The following is a 12463-nucleotide window of genomic DNA, read 5'->3' as shown; positions in this document are numbered from 1 at the left end:
TCATTGCCTTCCTTAATATCTGACTGGGGTTCCTCTTCTTCAGAAGAAAATTTGTTTCCTGGCATGGAATACTAGATATTCCTACCTTAGCTCTTGCCAGGTCTCTGGGCTTCCTCCCATAATTCTCTGTGAACATTCCTCCTTTCAGCCATATTGAATTGCTTGCAGCTCCTTTACTGAACCATGTACTCACCTGCCTCTATTTGACGTAGAGTTGTTTTCCTGGAATACCCCACCACCTCCCCTGAAGCATATCAACACACCTGGCGCTGTGCAGATTGTGATCGATTCACTTCCTCACAGCCTTTCCTTGAGAATTGTCAGCTGGATCCTCATGATGGCATCTTCCTTTATCACGCGTACTATCTTCTGTAAAATGTGGGTTGGTGGTTTCATCTATTTACTTCTCACTTGCCCACATCTCAGTTTATTTATTTTTATTTAAAGAATTTTTTAAAAGACTTTATTTGAGAAAGGGGGAGCATGAGCAGGGGGAGGGGCAGCAGGAGAGGGAGCAGCAGACTCCTCGCTGAGCCCAGAGCCCTAAGTCAGCCTGACCTGAGTGGAAGTCAGCTCTGTTCAACTGCCTGAGCCACAAGCCACCAGCCCCCCTCCCACTAACTCCCCACCGCATCTCAGTTTAAAATGCTCTTGTTCAGGTTACTGAGTCTTCTTCCAAACATATTCTTTCCAGTTTTTGTGGTATATATTTCATCTCTTGCCAGAAATTGCATCCAACAGCTAAATCTTGTTCATCTAACACCCTATGTGGAACAAGGTGACTTGATGTGATCCTCTCAGTCAGAATATTTTTTTTTTAACCAGGAAAAAGGATTTAAAATGCCATGTAGACCCCCCCAAGTTCTATTTCCTAGAACTTTAAACTCTCCAGGGATAAACTCCAAGTTTCTTTTGATTGCATCATTGGCTTTCAGTATCTCTTCATTTAGTCAAATATCATATACTGAACATCTTAGTGGTTCTGAGCATAGCTATGAATTCAAACATATATTGACCTAATTCCACTCCACCACTTACCAACTCTTGGGCAAGTTACTTAATCTCTGAGCACCAGTGTCTTTATCTCAAGAGTGGAAATAAAAAGTCATTTTTGTGTTACAATGATAATAATAAAATTAAAGTTTATCCACTTACTAAGTACCTACTTTGTGCCAACCTATACTAAATGTGTGATATATCTTGTCACTAATTGTTGGTTATCCTGCAAATGGGTATTATTATCCCCTGTTTTATAGATGAGGAGGCTGAAGCTCAAAGATTAAGAGACTTTTCTAAGATCGCTCAGCTAAAAAGTGGTGGCTGCCTAGGTCTGTGTTACTCCAGACAAGATAGGGCGCGTTCAGGGTGGTATGGCCGTAGACTAGGTCTGTGTTACTCCAAATCATGAACTCTTTGCTGGCCCTTCAGCAACTGTAAGAGAATTTATCTCATCATTTAATACATGCCTACCTTATTTGACCTTAATAGGGATGCTGCTTCCAAATTTTCACTCCATAAACAGTCTTATATACTTATTACATTTCTAGTGGTATTATTTTCCTTTTACTTTAATTTTGTTAGATTTGTTGAATTTGACAATAGCCCAGATCATTTTTTGGAAAGCTTTATTATTTTATCTGGACACAGTAGTACCTAGTTATTGAAAAATTTTTTTTTCATAAAGCTAGGGATAAAAATGAAGAACACTTCAATTCCTACCTTCTAGGTTATTATTAAGGTGGGATTTTTATTTCTTTCTCTACATTTGTAATACTTTTAAAATATTAAAATATTGTTTAAGAGTAATATTTTTTTGATTACTCAACTCCTGGATTATTTATCTTGCCCAGGATCACATCTTTCCTACAACACACAGCAACATAGATGGCATTCTGGAAGTCTTTTCATCATTTTTTTAGTCTTTTCATTTTAATTTAAATATCCGCTTAATTTGATTTGATTGCATTTTCAAAATTGATAATTGGTCACCACCTAAAGAGACATTCAAGTAGAATTCTTACCTGGAAGGCAAATACTGTCATTTCCTTGAAACCGTTGGAGCTTTTGGAGTCATTCTCTCCTCCTAAAAATGCCTGCTTTATATAACCATGGTTATATAAAGATTGGTGGTTATAGATAAAAAATATAAGCTTGCTTGTTAGTCTTCTCAATCTTCATGATCTCTTCGACCATCTTCTAAAATATTAGTACTAACTTAAATGAATTGGCACCAACTGAATTGCCAAACTATTGATTTTGGAAAAAACTGCTACACATAGACCTGAGTTGCATACATCCTTAATATGTAAGGGACCCACATAAATCTTTAAGAAAGAGCACTACCTAATAGAAAAATGGGTATATAAACATATTTTATCAAAGAAGAGATATACACGACAAATATAATATTTTAATTGACTTCCATTAGTATCAAATAAATATAGATTGAAATTACATAATTACTTTTTAGATTATGAAAGATTTTAAAATTTGCTAATACTTAAAGCTGATGACTATGATGAGATGAACTCGGGCTGGCAATGGAAAGCATTTGGAAATACATAACCTTACTCTTCATATACTTTAATGCAAAAATCCATCCCCTAGAATCTCATTTAAGAAAATAATGGCATATACAGACAAAAATTTAGCAGCAAAATTTTATTATAGTGTTGTATAATAAAAGGAAAATAGCTTCAATTAGAACTAGTGTTAAGGAAAATACGTATGTTTTTATAATGAAATACTATATTAATATAAAATACTGAAAGTAAATGTCTGATCAAAAATAAAAAGAGGTCAACACCCAAAGAACAAATAATCCAATCAAGAAATGGGCAGAGGACATGAACAGACATTTCTGCAAAGAAGACATCCAGATGGCCAACAGACACATGAAAAAGTGCTCCACATCACTCGGCATCAGGGAAATACAAATCAAAACCACAATGAGATACCACCTCACACCAGTCAGAATGGCTAAAATTCACAAGTCAGGAAATGACAGATGCTGGCAAAGATGCAGAGAAAGGGGAACCCTCCTACACTGTTGGTGGGAAGGCAAGCTCGTGCACCCACTCTGGAAGACAGTATGGAGTTTCCTCAAAAGTTGAAAATAGAGCTACCCTAAGACCCAGCAATCACACTACTGGGTATTTACCCTAAAGATACAAACGTATCTTTACTGAAGGGACAGGTGCACTCGAATGTTTATAGCAGCAATGTCCACAATAGCCAAATTATGGAAAGAACCTAGTTGTCCATCAATAGATGAATGGATAAAGAAGATGTGGTATGGAATGGAATGGAATGGAATACTATGGAATACTATGAGGCCATCAAAAGAAATGAAATCTTGCCATTTGCGATGATGTGGAAGGAACTAGAGGATATTATACTTAGCGAAATAAGTCAACTGGAGAAAGACAACTATCATATGATCTCCCTGATATGAGGAAGTGGAGACGCAGAGGGGCGGTTCTTGGGGGGTAGGAAAAAAATACATGAAACAAGATGGGATCGGGAGGGAGACAAACCATAAGAGACCTTAATCTCACAAAACTGAGGGTTGCCGGGGGGCAGGGGGTATGGAGAGGGTGGTTGGGTTATGGACATTGGGGAGGGTATGTGTTATGGTGAGTGCTGTGAAGAGTGTAAATCTAGCCATTCACAGACCGGTACCCCTGGGGCTAATAATGCATGTTTATTAAAAAATAAAAAAATTATAAAAAAATAAAAATAAATCAAAAGAGGTTATTTCTGAGTGGCATGATTATTTGCTGATTTTGATTATTGTCTTTCTATTTCTTACATTAGCTTTCTTTCAAATCCTCAACAGCAAAACAATAAATGTTTTTTATAAAGCAATACACCAGAGCCTTGTCCATACTCTTTATAACCTCTTATAAGTTATTTTGGTCATGTTGAATATCTTGGAAAAACTGTCTTAATTTTGTTTCCTTTCCGTCCTTATTTGAGATGAGGAACTGGAGTAACTGGTCATCAACAAGCTATGACATTTATAGTCCTCCGTCTGCTCTTGAAATAGTCCCCAAATCCCAGTCTGCCTTTGTTATCGCCCTCAGGACTGGGGTCCTCATGAGACCCTAAGGAAGTAGGCACCCCCACCCCTCTGTGAGGTAGGAGGGATAGACCATGTTTTTACGTAGAGGCTACCAACTCCCAGCTACAAATCAAAGTAATTGGCTGGAGTTGGTCAGAAATAGTGGAGGGCACATTTCTCAGAGATAAGAAAATGATGAGTTGGTTCTGTCCACACTCATCTTCCTACGCTTTCATTCTTTGTCTCTAACATTGCGCCCTTGATGACTTATGGGTTTCTGAGATGGAAAGAGTTGAAGAAAGGCTTTATTTTATCTGGTTCAGATCCGAACACTGTATTTATTATAGAAATATTTAAGAGACATTAATAATCAAGATGAATTGTGTTTTTGAGCGGTTGCTCTCACAAGACACCTAACAAAACACTGAATTCCCAAGACTGCCAACCCAAAACCAAACCAAAATGCAGGCATGCTGACAGTGTGGTGTTGTGCAAACTGAGTGTGTAAATATTTCCCTTTATCATTTCATATTTTATATCGATGGTGGGCAGCAAACTGCCCTTTGTGCATTCTTCCAACCTAAATGATAATGATTTTTTAAAAACCTCCAACACCCAGTAATATTTTTTACAAAATGCTCTCCCATACACTGTCTCATTTAAGAGAGGAAATCAGTATGGTGTAGTGGGAAGAATTCAGCTTTGTATTCAGACTGCCCTGGATTTCAGTCCCTCCTCTGCCACTTCCTGCTCATGAAATTTGGAAATACTACCTACTTAGCAGTTTTGATATGAACATTATCAATCACATATGTGACTACCTGGTTTGTTCATTGTTTTATTTACTACTCAGAGGGCACGATGCATGTTCAATTTCAGTGATTGAAGAAGTATAAACAATATGCAGTATATAGGGAATCAGGTCAGGCATTGTTCCTCTTTACATAAAACTTATAGTCTAGTGAGTTTAGACACATGTTAATCAAATGAGAACAAATAGATTAATAGTTGTCCCTGTGACAAACACTAGACAGGATAGTTTCATGATCCTGGTCAAGTAGAAAGTTGTGTTTAGGTTGAGATGTGAAGAATGTGGAAGAGTTCCCTAGGGAAAGAGGGGAGAGAAAAGCATTCTAGAAGAGAAGTTGGCATGGGCAGTGACTGGGGATTATGGCAAGTGAGCAGGACAGAGAACAAAGGACAGGATGACAGGTATGCCTAGAAAGATGGGCAAGCACCAGGCTGTGCAGGAACTTTTGGATGAGTTCATGAGTTTATCTTAATCCACAATATTTCATGTTGAAAACTGACAAAATCATAAAAACCAGACTAGAAAGGACCCAGAGAACATGCGGTTATATTAGTCAAAAGACTAAATTAGTAGCTTAGAAGAGAGATCATAGTAGCTTCAACTAGAATGGCAATGGTGGAAAAAGAAAAATGTGGATGAAATCCAGAGACATTTAAGAGGCAGAATAGAACTTGGTTATGGAGTGAGTATGTGCATTGAGAGGAATATCTACAAAGCTTATTAAATCTCCAGGAGCTCCGGGTGGCTCAGTCAGTTGGATAGCTGACTCTTGATTTTGGCTGGGGTCATGGGATTGAGCCCTATGCCAAGCTTCATGCTCGGCATAGAGTCTGCTTATCCCTCTCCATTACCCTGTTTGCGCTCTCTCTCTCTCTCTCTCTATCTCTATCTCTATGTCTCTAAAATGAACAAATAGATAAAATCTACAAAAAAGCCACACTAAGCCTACTAAATTTCTGGATTGCATAACCCAAATCCATAAAAGCAAGGATGAATGGCTAATATTGGGAGTTTTCTATTTGGACATGTTGCATCTGGGGTACCTTTTGGTATTCTAAAGGAGAGTTAAGTAGGATGTTGGACATAGTCAACTTTTGAGAATGGCATGTATTATTAATCATGTTCTATAAACATGTTACAATCACAATAATACAAGAACTCTCTATACCCTGTCCCATAGGTCACTATTTCCTACACTGGACAGGGTCCTTAGTTGTGGACAACTGAATGCACTCTAGCTGCTTGTAGCTGAACAGTATTTATTAAAGAAGCCTGCTAACTAAGAAAAAAATCTCTAAGACATCCAGAGGATTAGCCTTGGATACTACATAGTGATGAACAACAAAACCTGCGGGTGACACATTCAGGACAAATTCCCCAAAACACTTCTGGACTGTTGAGTATATATTAAGCTTAGGAATGGGACCCTAGAACCCAGGCAGCACAAGGAGAATAGAAATTTTGTCAACTGCTTGTCAGAAAAACTGAAATCCCAATGAGTGTCGGTAGGCTACTGCCCATTGCTCACTTCTGCATCTGAAACGTGGGAGACTTTGTATGATGGGTGTAAATGAGATCATATGCCAGCATCGTCACCGCAAAGGAATCTGATTGGACTCTGGTTCAGGAAAGCAAGTTACAAGAAGGCTGGATGGGTTTTGAGTGAGCCAACCTATACTACGTTTCAGACCACCTTTTGGACCCTTTTCCATTCAAACACATTTCTCTTCCCAGCATTAAACTTACAAACAACAAGTTTCTGCCTAACATAGCATAGCCATCCCTCACATAAGCAAACCATGTTCACTCTCCCTTCAAGAGATGGAAAGGGGTGATAGGGCAGAGGCAGTTTTTTGCCTGTGAAATATCCATTGTTCACTTGTTCTTTTCTAGGCCTGATTTTGTCTGGGCTGGTAATAGACTTGGCTAAAAAACAAACAAACGAACAAACACCAAAATACATTTCTTATGCTCTCTTGCACAGAGGACTGGCCATGTGACATAGTTCTGAGTAGTGAAATGTAGGTAGAAGTTGCTGTGTAAAATTCTGGGAAGGTTTTGTTTTTTTTTTTTAAGGGGTGGGGACAGATGATGACATGTTCCATTTTTGCCTTAGTGCTTCCTTTTCTTTCCTACCTGAAGTGTGGTATGTGCTGACAGATGCTTTAGTGGCCATCTTGTGACCACCCCCATAAGAGAGAAGCCCAGATAAACACAGAAGCTTCAGCCCTGATACACGAAATGCCTTTGCCCCCCGCTCTGGGTTGCCCTTCCAGGCTTATTGTCACACGAGAGGAGAGTCAGTTTCCAGCTTTTTATAAGCCATTGTCTCTGGGGGGATTCTAATATAATTCAAGCAACTAATATACTTATTAGATCATAGCTTTAAGTATCTCTTCAACATATAGGTCTATTCTGACCCCATAATTTAAAATAAGCCTCCCCTGTTCATCTCTCTTGCTGTGCCATGTTATTTTCCTTCCATGGCTTTTATCTCTGATTCTATCTACATGCAAGCTTATTTCTTTACTATATGTTGTTCATTTGATCTTGACTCCATGAGGGCAAGGCCTTTATCTACATGGTTGGTACTTACTACTGAGTACAGATCCTTAAACACAGTAAATGTTTAATAAATATTGGTTGAATGCTAAATGAATTAATCTATCAGACTCTGCCAACAGCAGACATGTTTGAGCAGTTCAATCTTGTGCATGTTCCTTACCACTGAGAGTCAAATAAAGTTAATGAGATTTTATTGTGATAGAGGACCTTAGTTATCAATAGCCAAATACAAAGCTGGAAATGATCAGAGAGATTAAATGAGTTTTTCAAAGGTCATAGCACCCCCTTCCTCAAATTCTAAAAAATTCTAGGATTAGATAACTAACTTGTCAAGCAACTTTTATTCATGTAGTCATTTTAACAAACATTTATTAAGTGTTTGCTATGTGCCAGGCACTTTGCTAGAAAGAGGTATTAGAAATAAAAGACATACCTTGCTCCAGAAGAGTACATACACAGATGTGGAGAAAGTGTTTCTGCAGAAGTAGGTGTAGAATCCTCTGGAACCACAAAACTGGGGCACCTAACCCAGCCAAGGAGTATAAGAGAAGACTTCAAGGAAAAGATGTCTTGTGTGTGATGTCTTGAAATATTTATAAATAAGCATTCTATAGGCTGATGGGCATTTCGGCCAGAAGAACAGTATATACAAAGACATGGCAATTGAAACATTAAAACCAGAGCAAAATGGAACACTTAGCGAAGATACCATCAACTCCCAACTTTCCCCTGGGACTCAGCTCAGCCATCACTAGAGAACCACACTAGAGAACCCCCTTGACTTGTTTTGTCAGGTCTTTCCCCATGGTAGAATGTACCACACTGAATTATGATCACTCATTTGCTTCTGTTTCCCACACAAGACTACACAAAGAAATCTGTACTGATTATGTGCTAAATGGATATTTGAGTTTGGGCAAGGACCAGATTGTGAAAAGCATGAGCAGGTGAGTTATGTGGCTGGAATTTTGTTTTTGATAGATTACCATGGTCTGAGGAATTGCGGGCAGGTCTGTTTCAGAGGGGCTGAAAATGAAGGCAGGGTGACTGACAGAAGGATATTGAGATGAGAAACCATTTTTCATATCCACTTTATGCTTAAGGTAAAATCTCTTCTGGTGACTATGTTAAAAATAATTTTCATTAAAAAAAATTGAGGTGGGCACACATGACCAAGCTTGTGTCATACATCTTATAGAATGTCAACATGAGTCCTCACAAGTTGTTCCTTATTGAGATTTTTTATAAGAAAACTGCACTGTCCTGTCGTTCCCCTCTGATGCCCAGTCTAACCCCCCACTTTTTTCCTCTTTATCAGCAAACTTCTCGAAAAAAAACTCATCTGCTTTTTGAACTCAACTGCTTCTCAAAAATGGCAAACTGTGCTTTCACTAGTTGCCTAAAAATTCTCACATTGTCTGAGTTGTTCATTCTGTTGATAGCTTTTGGGCTTCTAAAATATGTTTTTTCTCTTCCTGCCCCAGCCTTGTCCCCACTCATTAAATGATGTACTGCACCGCTGAACTGCTCTTTACACGTTAAAATTCCATTCTCTTCTCTTCTCGGTCTACAAAGAACATTGTCATTGTCATTCACCTCCCAATCTTCTAGTATTACCAGTACATCTAACTTTTACATCAATATTCCCTAGTCTCTGCTTCTTTCAAATGAATGTTTCATAGATACCTCAAACCCAGTATATCCTGATGTGAATGCCTCATCTCCCTCGTCCCCATAAAGCCTTCTCTTCTGTATCCTTTATCTCAGATAATGAAACCATTGTATACTCAATCAGCCAAGGCGTAAACCTCAGAATCATTCTCTGCTCCTCTTTTGCTATTTCATACACGCCCCCAAATCCAGTTAATCACCAAATCTGATTAATTTTGTCCGTAGAATAACTTTCATCTTGTGGTTGTAATGATCAGAATTGTCCAAAAATGACACTGAAAGCTTATTGTTTGGGCAATGAGCTAGCTGGAACTAGAGGTTCTTCTTTCAGAAAGAGGAGCTACCCCCGAGACCCACTCCCCATGAATCAAGAGGTTTTCTCCTTCTAGCAAGACCAACTGCATGATCTCATGGGCCTGAGCTCTCTAGGTTTTGAAGAGCTAGCCTTTCTGGTCAGTTCCCAACTGTGGGCACCTCAGATTTGGTCTCATACTGGGCAGCCTGCAAAAGGAAGTCTATTTTCTCAAGCTTGTCCTAGAAAGACAGAGACCCATGGCTGAGTAGGGGGCATCTTTCCACTGGAACATAGATCCAAAATGTGTGTCCAGCTGAGCATAAACCCCAGGGTGCCCTTCTGTGGAATCATGTTAAGATCTGGAGACCTTCATCCTTTCTTGCCTTCTTGATCTAGCTTGTAAGCTCTTCCTCAGTGAAGTCTGTTGCTAAACCCTTGCCATATACCTTTATAAAATATATCCCAAACAATTGTAAAGAACAGGAAAGAAGCCACAAGGGACCCAGGAGGCCTGTCACAGTGCCTCTCCATCCTAAAGCAGTATCTTTTGTTAAATCCTCATTACCTCTCCACTGGAATACTGCCTGCTCACTGAACTCCTGCCTCAGGTCTTGCTCCTTTCCATTCTAACCTTCACCTCAGGTCTCAGGGTAAATTTAAAATGAAAATCGGATCACCTACTCCCCCTTTTAAATCTTTCAGTAGCAACATAGGGCCCATAATAGTGTTTTTCTTTCAAAGGAAAAAAATGTTTTCAGACTCCCAGTGTTGACTTAAATTATTTATTATAATATCAACAGAACCTATAGATAAATAGGCCTAGTATAGTATAACAATTTCTTTTTCTCATAGAAAATATGCAATTTGAAATCCAAAAATAAATATAAAATTGAATTTAATAACACTATACAGCCAATACAATTCTAATTAATAGCATTAATTTAATGTGAAAGATTAATATTAAAAAGGTAAAACTATATATTTCTACATTTCTGTGTTCTTTCTTTAATCTGTTTCTGTGTCTTAAATTTATACATACTAAGGAGGACAGCTTTGTTTACTCAAGGATGCTGTCAATAATGGTATTAAGTAACATCACAGTATTGCTTACTATTTTAGGATATTCAGACAACCTATCTATTCTAATTCTGTCCTGTGCAATAATCATCAAATGCCAACTTTAATGAATGGTCCCTTGATCCTCTGAGGCTAAATTAGTAACTTAAAAGTAAGGTGATCATTATGCCATATCTAAATCTGTTCTAAATGATTACTTAATCCAATTATTATTGGACTTGTGGATGGGAAAATAATGTTTGAGGTTATTTTTTATTTCTTATAGTTGTTGAGAAATATTCATGGCCAAGCACAGAACCAGTGGAAAGATGTGGGAAATGACTCATTCAAACCATTCTGAAATGACTTGACCATAAATCAAAGTTTCTATCATTGTTTCCATGTTTTCTTAAATTTAGAAGTCTATTCAATCTAAACAAAAGCACCTTTGTACAGTGCCCCCATGATGTTGTATGGTCTTTATTTGGTATAAATAAAACATTTTATTTAATCAGTCTCTCTCAGATCACTTGTTATAAACCAGAAACACCCAAAGGCACATCATTCCCCCCATGCAATGTTGTTTTTATGATCTCACATTAAAGCCTACTTACTGTTTAACTCAAATAAAAGTCATATTCTAGGGTGTGTTTTATTTCAATTATCAATGAGAGAGAAACATTTTTTCATAATAAGTAATAAAAATAATTCAACGGAAGCACAGTGAAGTGTTTTGTTTGGCCTGCACAGAATTATTTTTTACAATCAGACTTAAGTACTTTTTAAAATGAGGCAAGTGATCGGGACCTCTGGGCTGGTGGACACGTAGAGGTGCTGGGAGAGCGGCACCCTAGTGGGCATGGAAGCTGCGTGTCCTTTCCAAACCTCACCCTGTGTGTGGCTTCTATCTGGCTCATCCTGTGCTATGCCATTTTATAGTCAACCGGTGATCTCAGCCCAGCAGAATGGTGGCAGAAGAAGGAGGGCTGTTCTGCCATCAACAAGGTAGTGATCAGAGAATACACCATCAACATTCACAAGTGCATCCATGGAGTGGGTTTCAAGAAGTGTGCCCCTTAGGCACTCAAGGAGATCCAGAAATCTGTCATGGAGTGAGATGGGAACTCCAGATGGACACACCAACACCAGGCTCAAAAAGCTGTCTGGACGAGAAGAAAAAGGAGTGCTCCATACCATATCGGTGTGCTGTTGCTCAGAACATGTAAGGAGGAAGAAGATTTACCAAACGAACTCTGTATATTGGTTGGTTATGTGGGTAACCGTCACCACTGTCAGAAATCTACAGACAGTTAATATGGATAAGAACTAACCACTTATTGTCAAATAAAGGCATAAAACTGCAAAAGACAAGAACAAAACAAAATACAAGTTTTTGAAAAGACTGCGACTTGTACTGGTATGTTCAATTGCATTAAGTAAAAGTAAAAAAGTAAACGGGGCATGTGAGCTAATATATCACAGGCTCTACCACTCTTGAGTGTTTTATAGCCACTGTGATCATTTATCTGCAAAATGGACTCTACTGAGTATTCAACTCCCACAGTGGATGTAAGGTGACAGTGTAACCATGGGCAACAACTATGGTGGTCATCAAGATGACCCAGAATATATCTGTATTCATATTAGGGCTTTTGTGTGTTTTTTCTTTTGCTTTGCTTTGTTTGGATTCTCACCCAAATGGAAAAGATAAAGCTTTTCTGGGAGAAAGTTTGCATCTGAAGAGTGTGCCCTCATTTCTTCCACCTTAAGCCTATAGACTCCTCTGAGAAAAATTGGCCTAGAGAATAAAATCAAATTTCTTAATTGAGTGTTTATTCCATTTTAGTGCCATCTTAGGTGTTCAACAGTCCTTCCCTCCTCTCTTATCATACACTCTATATTCCTGCCACATCAGTTTCTTGGTTTGTTTGCATTTCTGTTCTTGACATTGTATTTTCAAAAACTGGAGGCATAGAATAATACTTTTCTTCAAAGAGGATTT

Source organism: Mustela putorius, unplaced genomic scaffold (assembly GCF_011764305.1).
Source record: "Mustela putorius furo isolate JIRA1106 unplaced genomic scaffold, ASM1176430v1.1 tig00003853_pilon_pilon_pilon, whole genome shotgun sequence".
NCBI lineage: Eukaryota > Metazoa > Chordata > Mammalia > Carnivora > Mustelidae > Mustela > Mustela putorius.
The sequence above is the reverse complement of the archived record's forward strand: the minus strand, read 5'-3'. Positions refer to the sequence as shown.